This window comes from Myotis myotis, unplaced genomic scaffold (assembly GCF_014108235.1).
Source record: "Myotis myotis isolate mMyoMyo1 unplaced genomic scaffold, mMyoMyo1.p scaffold_m19_p_7, whole genome shotgun sequence".
NCBI lineage: Eukaryota > Metazoa > Chordata > Mammalia > Chiroptera > Vespertilionidae > Myotis > Myotis myotis.
The window spans coordinates 77,179,531-77,187,651 of NW_023416379.1; the positions used below are offsets into that span (position 1 = coordinate 77,179,531).

Here is an 8,121-nt window from a genome sequence, read left to right on the forward strand (position 1 = left end):
CCTCCCAAAGTCTCTACCTCTAAATACCACCACATTGTTGGTTCAGGCTCTTTTGTGTGAGTATTGGGGGGACATACATTCAATCCATAATAGATCTAGACAGACATTTCTCAAAAGAAGATACACACCTGGCAAGTAAGCCCAGGAAGAGGTGCTTCACATCATTAGAGAAATGCAAATCAAAACTGTGATGAGAAACCACTTCATACGTACAAATAAAATTAGAATCAAAAAGTCATCCTGGCTTGGCCAGTGTGGCTCAGTTGTTGAGCATCGACCTATGAACTAGGAGGTCACAGTTTGATTCCTGGTCAGGGCACATGCTCAAGTTGCGGGTTCAATCCCCAGCAGGAGACATGCAGGGGGGCAACAGATCGATGTCTCTCTCACATTGATATCTCTCTCTCTCTCTCTCTTCCCCTCTCCCTTCATCTCTCTCTAAAATCAATAAAAGCTTTTTTTTTAAAGTCAGATAACAGCAGTGTTGTCAAGGACACAGAGAAATCAGAACCCTCATACACTGCTGGTAGGAATAGAAAACAGTGCAGCCACTTCAAGAAACAACCTGGCAATTCTCAAATAATTAAACATCGTTACCTTATGACTCAGCAAGTCCCCTCCTAGGTAAATGCCCAAGAAAAATGAAAACATGTGCACACAGAAGTTTGTAAATGGATGTTTATAACAGCATTATTTGTAAAAATAAAACACATACAAAAAAACACACTTAATTGTGGAAACAACTCAAATGTTTATAAATGGGCAAATGGAGAAACAAATATAGTATTTTCATGAAATGTATGGCATATTATTAAGCCAAAGATATGAAGTATTAATATATGTATAAATATATGCTACAACATAGAAAAACCTTGAAAAAAATATGCTGAAGAAACTTCCAGTCACAAAATACCACCTACTATATGATTTCAATCATGTGAAAGTCTAGAATAGCAAACTCTACAGAGATGGAAAGTAGAATCTTAGTTGCCTAGGACTGAAGAAGAGGGAATGGCAGGTGGGGACAATTCTAACTTATATGGAGCTTCTTTTTGAGGTAAGTGTTCTAAAATGGACTCTGGTGATGGTTGCATGTATCTGTGAACATACAAAAAACCATTTCATTGCACACTTGAAACAAATTAAAAAGGTGCATTGCATGGCATGTGAATTGTATCTCAATATAAAACTGGTTTTTAAACAGAGCTTTACATAGACTTATTTTGTTTTGAATATGACAATGCCAGTGTGTGATAGCATAGGGCTCCTTTCTTCACCTGCGAGGGCATCTTTTCTTGTCTGTGTGTTGGCCTTCACTCACTAGCTCACATTTAGTTGATCCTGAGAAACCCTGACAACCTAAATGAAGTGTGCTCTCCTCTGGAGATGATTTGCCTTTGCTCCTGCCAGTAGCCCAAGGACACTGTTGATCTTGGACGGTTGGTTTCCTTCAGGACCTGCAGCTTCATTTCCTCAACTCTCTGCGGACCTGCGAGTTGTCCTCCTGGTTTCAGCGCCAACGCTGGCGTTTAAGGCAGCTTCACCTGTGTGTCTGCGGATCTCTCCAATGTCAGCCCACAGACTTGTTGGGTTGAATTGGGTAGATGGACCTGGAGACTGATTTCCCTTATCTCCTGGTCCAAGAACTGCAATAAAAGTTAAGTCTCATACAGGTTCTAACTGTTTTTATGGGAGGAATCTTTGAAGAATGTAGATGAACCTCTTGTCCCAAGTGGAAGTCTTTAGTGCGGGGTACTTTTATTTGAATTATTCAATAAATACTTATTGAGTACCCACCATATGTGACATTCTCTTCTAAGAACTTTGAATATTTTACATTTAAATTTTTTAAATTACAGTTTACATTTACAGGTTTATTTATTTTTTAACATCAACACCCACAGGAAATTTGTTTCATTGATTATGATTAATTGGGCTTGTTATTCCTCCATATTTTTTTTAGCACTTATAAGAATATTAGCAATTCTAGACTAGTCTTTCTCTGAAAGGAAGGCACTGCATTAACAGAACACTATATAACATATATGGCAAATATACCGTATGTTTATCCAAACCAAGGTATTCATCACAGCCATCTGGGCAACTATTGGGAATATGAATACTAGGATTCCACTCGTGGCACATCTGTTTTTATAGCTCTTTCTATAAGATCAGCATCCCCATTTGTTTTACTCGCCAAATAGCCATCATCCAAACTAAAGACAGAATCACCTTCCTAATTAGTGGAGGTTGAAAACATTTACTGAAAGTTCACCATGAGACATGCACTGCACTAAGCTCTTCACTAGGGTTATCTCATCACTGATCACCACAGCCTTACGAGGGACGCATCAATATTATGCGTGTGGTACAGACTGAAGAAAGTGAGGCTCAAAGAAGTTTCATAACTTAATAAATGCATTGGCAGTGTAAAACAGCGGTTCTCAACCTGTGGGCCGCGACCCCTTTGGGGGTCAAACGACCCTTTCACAGCGGTCGCCTAAGACCATCGGAAAACCGTATATAATTACATATTGTTTTTGTGATTAATCACTATGCTTCAATTATGTTCAATTTGTAAATGAAAATGCATCCTGCATATCAGATATTTACATGACGATTCATAACAGTAGCAAAATTACAGTTATGAAGTAGCAACGAAAATAATTTTATGGTTGGGGGCCACGACAACATGAGGAACTGTATTAAAGGGTCGCGGCATTAGGAAGGTTGAGAACCACTGAAAAGCTAAGCTGCTGTTAGAGACCCAGGGATAATTCTGGGCTGATCTCCTCACATGGCAGTCAGAGTAATTTCTTATAAATGTAGGTCAGGTTGCTTCATTCCTTGGCTCCAATTTTCTTTGGCTTCTCTTCTGAACCAGAATAAAATTCAAAGTCTTTACCATCGCTGACAAACTGCACTAATGTCGCCTCTGACTGCAGCTCAGGCTTTCTTTCTCTCTTCATCCATTTCTTACTCTGTTCCAGCCACAGTGGTCACTCTGCTCTTTCTTTCTTTCTTTCTTTTTTTTTTTTCTCTGCTCTTTCTTAAGCAGGTCAAGCAAGGAACCACTTTGAGGCTTTGGGCCTGCTGTTACAATAAGAAGCCCAGCAAGTAAAACTCGAGACAGTTTTACAGGCAAAGGGAAGGTCTAGGACAGTGGTCGGCAAACTGCGGCTCGCGAGCCACATGCAGCTGTGTGGCCCCTTGAGTGTGGCTCTTCCACAAAATACCACGTGCGGGCGTGCATGTACAGTGCAATTGAAACTTCGTGGCCCATGCACAGAAGTCGGTATTTTGTGGAAGAGCCACACTCAAGGGGCCAAAGAGCCGCATGTGGCTCGCGAGCCACAGTTTGCCGACCACTGGTCTAGGACATTCCAGATGAAAGGGAGACTGGCAGGCCTAAAGAACCAAAGTTGTCCGTTGTGCATATAGCAAGTGGGGAAGGCCATAGATGATGAGGATGGAGAGGTGGGCTTGGGCCCAGTCCTGTAGGGCTTTGTAGAGCAGGGTAAGGAGGCTGGATTTTTCCAGAATATAATGATGGGAAATCAGTGAAGGTGTTGAAGCAGGACAGTGACATTATCTAACTGAAGTTGTAAAAAGGTTTGCTGAGGCTGATGGGTAGACAGTGGCCACAAGCCTGGAGGTAGAAAGACAATTAGATGGCTTGCTCTTTCTTATCCTTTCAGTTGTCTCCACCTACCCTCAACTAGTCTTCTCCTCACCCACACAAATTTTCTGCCTCATGGTCCATTCGTTTTGCCAGCTATTATGTATAACCTCTTGAATGAATGAATGAATGAATTTGAACCGCAACATTAATACACCATGCAAGCTCATTCACATTTAATAAACATTTAGTGAGCATTTAAAAAAAAAACTTTTGCAAGCCACAATGCTCTGGTGTGGTTAGTACAAATAAGGCATATGTATTCTCCTTGCCTTTAAGCAGGTTTAGTTCATTGAGGAACATGTTGCATACAACTATAACTAAAACACTAGCAAGAAAGTGCTCCAAGTTCAGTTCTATGGAGAGTTCAAAGGAACGGATGACCATTTCCAGGTGGAGCAATCACAAGAGAGGTCATATTTGAATTGAACAAGACTTGAGTAGGTGAACATAGTCAGGAAGGGCATTTGGTCTATGAAAACACATTGACTTAGAACCATGGAGCAGAAAGAGATAGGAGAGATCATTTGATCCAAAATGGACTTTTCACAAGTGTATCAACTTACAGTATTCTATAGCCAAAGAAGGAATCTCATTCAACGTTACGCTTTCCCAGGAAACCTTCAAAGCAGTTTGGTAATGAGACAACAACCTTGAAGAGCCCCAGATTTCTGGTGGTAGCTGAATTACCAATTACTGGTGGACCAGTAACAAAAGTACAAACTAATTGTCAGGCTTGAAAGGGAAAGTATCTGGCTTATCTGTTAAAGCCTCCTCCCCCAAGGTTTCCAGGGCTCTTGTACCTGTCCTCCTCTCTATTTAAAACATACAACCTACATTCAGTTAGTACAGAGAACGCTGCTTGTCTTAAAAACTAAGCTAAACTTGTACGTTGGAATTGTGTCTATTTGAACATTCATGACCTGCTATGCTTTTTTTTTTTTAATATATATTTTTTATTGATTAAGATATTACATATGTGTCCTTGTCCCCACGTTACCCTCTACCCCCCACCCCCCCCCACCCCCGCTCATGCCCTCACCCCCCCGTTGTCCATGTCCATTGGTTAGGCCTATATGCTTGCATATAGGTCCTTTGGTTGATCTTTCCCCCTTACCCCCACCCTCCCCTACCTTCCCTCCAAGTCCCGACAGTCCAATCAATGCCTCTCCGTCTCTGGATCAGTCCTTGTTCATCAGCTTATGTTGTTCATTATATTCCACAAATGAGTGAGATCCTGTGGTATTTATCCGCTCTCAAGTTCCATCCATGCTGTGGCAAATGGTAAGAGTTCCTTTTTCTTCTTCCTCTTCTTAAAGAATACCTTTCAGCATTTCATATAATGCTGGTTTGGTGGTGATGAACTCCTTTAGCTTTTTCTTATCCGTGAAGCTCTTTATCTGACCTTCTATTCTGAATGATAGCTTTGCTGGATAAAGTAATCTTGGTTGCAGGTTCTTGCTATTCATCACTTTGAATATTTCTTGCCACTCTCTTCTGGCCTGCATGGTTTCTGTTGAGAAATCAGCTGACAGTCGTATGGGTACTCCCTTGTAGGTAACTGACTGTCTTTCTCTTGCTGCTTTTAAGATTCTCTCTTTATCTTTTGCTCTTGGCATTTTAATTATGATGTGTCTTGGTGTGGTCCTCCTTGGATTCCTTTTGTTTGGGGTTCTCTGCGCTTCCTGGACTTGTAAGTCCATTTCTTCACCAGGTAGGGGAAGTTTTCTGTCATTATTTCTTCAAAAAGGTTTTCAATATCTTGCCCTCTCTCTCCTTCTGGTACCCCTATAATTCTGATGTTGGTACGCTTGAAGTTGTCCCAGAGGTTCCTTACACTATCTTCATATTTTTGGAATCTCTTTTCTTTTTTCTTTTTCGGTTGGGTATTTTTTGTTTCTTTGTATTTCAAATCTTTGACTTGATTCTTGGGATCCTCTTTTCTGCTGCTGGATCTCTGTAAATTATTCTTTATTTCAGTCAGTGTATGCTTAATTTCTAGTTGGTCCTTTTTCATGTCCTCCATGGTCTCCCTATACTTATTGAGGGATTCATTAAATTTATCGGCGGTTTCCATAAAATTCTTGAAAAACCTTATAACCGTGGCCTTAAACTCTATATCCAATCATTTGCTTTCCTCCATTTCTGCCATTTGTGACCTGTTTCTTTGTCTCTGCATTTTGGCAGCTTCCCTGTGTTGATAGAGTGGCCCTGCGCGCCAGGTGTCCTGTAGGGCCCAGTAGCTCAGCCTCCCCAGTTACCTGGGGTGGACACTCTTGGTGCACTCTTGGTGCCTTGGTTGTTGTAGGATCACTGGGAGGAATTGACCTCCAGGCCAATTGGCTGTGAGAATCAGCTGTGTCTAAAGTGGGAGAACTTCTGTGCTGAAGACACCCTTCTGGGGCAAGACTTGCTTCAGTGGGGCTTTGGTGCTCACTGAGTCTGCTCCCTGAGTGCGTCCCTTATGGATCTGAGGAGTTGCAATCTGGATGAACCCCCTCTGACCACTGGGTACAGTGGCTCCTGGATCTAAGGAGGTGCTAATTCAGCCTCTGCCTGAGGCCACACAGCAGGAGCCACGAAGAGGCTCAGCTGTGAAGCAATGCAAGCCGCTGCGGGGCCTTGGGCCTTCTCTTGGAAGTTCCAGGTCTGCCTGGTTCGGCTGCAGTTAGGTACATTCACATGCAAAAGCCTCTGCGGCAGCCTGGGTGGGGCGGGGTCTCAGGGAGTCAGAGGGCGGAGAAAGCGGCCATGGCCGATTCTCCACCCGGAGTCGCGCGTCTCAGTGTTCCGGTAACGGCTGCAAGCACCTCTGAGGGAAAGCCGCCCTCAAGTTCGCTCGCTGCCGGACAGACCAGCTTCTCCCCGTATGAGACCTGGGTCCCCAGAGACTTCCCGGAACCGGAGTTCAGAGCCCTCGGGAGTTTGTGATTCAAAAAGACAGCCGCGTCCTCAGGCGCCACCCCCTTTCCGCGCGCGCGAGCCGCCGTACCTCTGCACTTCACCTCCGCAGCGCCTCTGGCTCTCAGCGTGCTTTTCTTTCCTTCTAGTTGTAGAATTTACACTCAGCCAGCCTTTCTGTTGTTCTGGATGATGTTTGCTCGGTCCTTTGCGGTAATTTTCAATTGTTGTGTGAGGCAATAATTTCCCGGTGTTTACCTATGCCGCCATCTTAGTTGCTCTCCATGACCTGCTATGCTTTAAAAAAAGTCAGAAGTTTTAGATTAATATAAAGTAAAATCAACATAATATTCACTAGATAAAAGGAAATACTTAAATTTTAAATTTAGAGTCAACAGAGTAAACAAAGTATGTTCAAAGAGAGATTAGTGAGTTGCTACCATCATGGACTGGAAAATCTACTGAAATGAGTATTTAAAGCCAGTATTCATGTGAAGATGGTCCACAGCTTCTACTGTTGTGTGATACTGACAGAAAAGAGGTCTTAATTTCCCTTTCGATTTCTACCACTTAATAAAGCAGTGAGCTATGATAGTTCATATACTGGGGAGGCTGCTGCACAAATTGGGCTGAAGTACTGCTCTCATTGTCCGTGTACCTTCCTAGAATAATCTGCCTTTTAGCAAAATAAATCTCATAGACTTCAAGGATTCATACATTCTCAGGGCTGGAAGATTGGGCTAAGGATTGGGTAGAATCATCTCTACAATTCTCTCTGTGTCTAGAATGAGTTGAAAATAAGTTCTTAGCTTTTTCCTGGCTCTTGGTTTGGCAACAAAGATGTTAAATAAATAGTCATTTTAAGAGCAATGCTTTATACCCAGCACCATATTAGGGAAGAAGTAAGAGACACAGCTCCTGCATTTAGCAAGTATGCAAACATCTTGGAAAGTAATATTTTCATATTTGCATGTCAACATAGTCTGAGCAAGAGCCAGAGTAAGAGAGAGACATTGAAGCAAAATATTAGATAACGTCTGTAACTATAGATATTAAAAAGGAAGAAGTTAACTACGGGCAGGCGTTAGAGAAGACTCCATGGAGAATAGGGAACCTTCGAACAAGGTTGAGAAAATAAAGTGTTCCAAGTGAAGAAAATGGCACAAGCCAAGATACAGAGTTATGTCCTCCTTCCTTTATTCAGGCATTGAGCAATCATTTAATAAACTCTTAGTTGACACCAGGCCAGAACCACTATCTTCAAAGACGAGCTATGAGATGGAGTCATTCTCACTAACTTTGTAGGAATGGCTTAGAAGGTCGGTTATCTTCTAAGCCAGTGACTACTCTGTCGCTGGTTTTTGTTACGTTTTATTGAAAAAATGAGTATTCTGCTACTTTCCTAATTAATCTATTTTTTAAATTTCTGAATCACCTTTATTTCTCTTTGAATTTGTTATTTCATTTTAATTTTTGAGAGGTTATTTTCTTAGTAAGACCACAATTTTCTATCTTATCAATTCCAGTTTTGCTAATTTTCT

General features: G+C 41.9%; 1 non-coding gene across 1 annotated transcript; it reads left to right on the forward strand.

Moving 5' to 3' along the window:
* Nucleotides 1–7,185: 7,185 nt before the first annotated feature.
* LOC118660864 lies at nt 7,186–7,316 on the forward strand. The gene has a single exon (XR_004969059.1).
* The last annotated feature ends 805 nt before the right edge of the window (nt 7,317–8,121 follow it).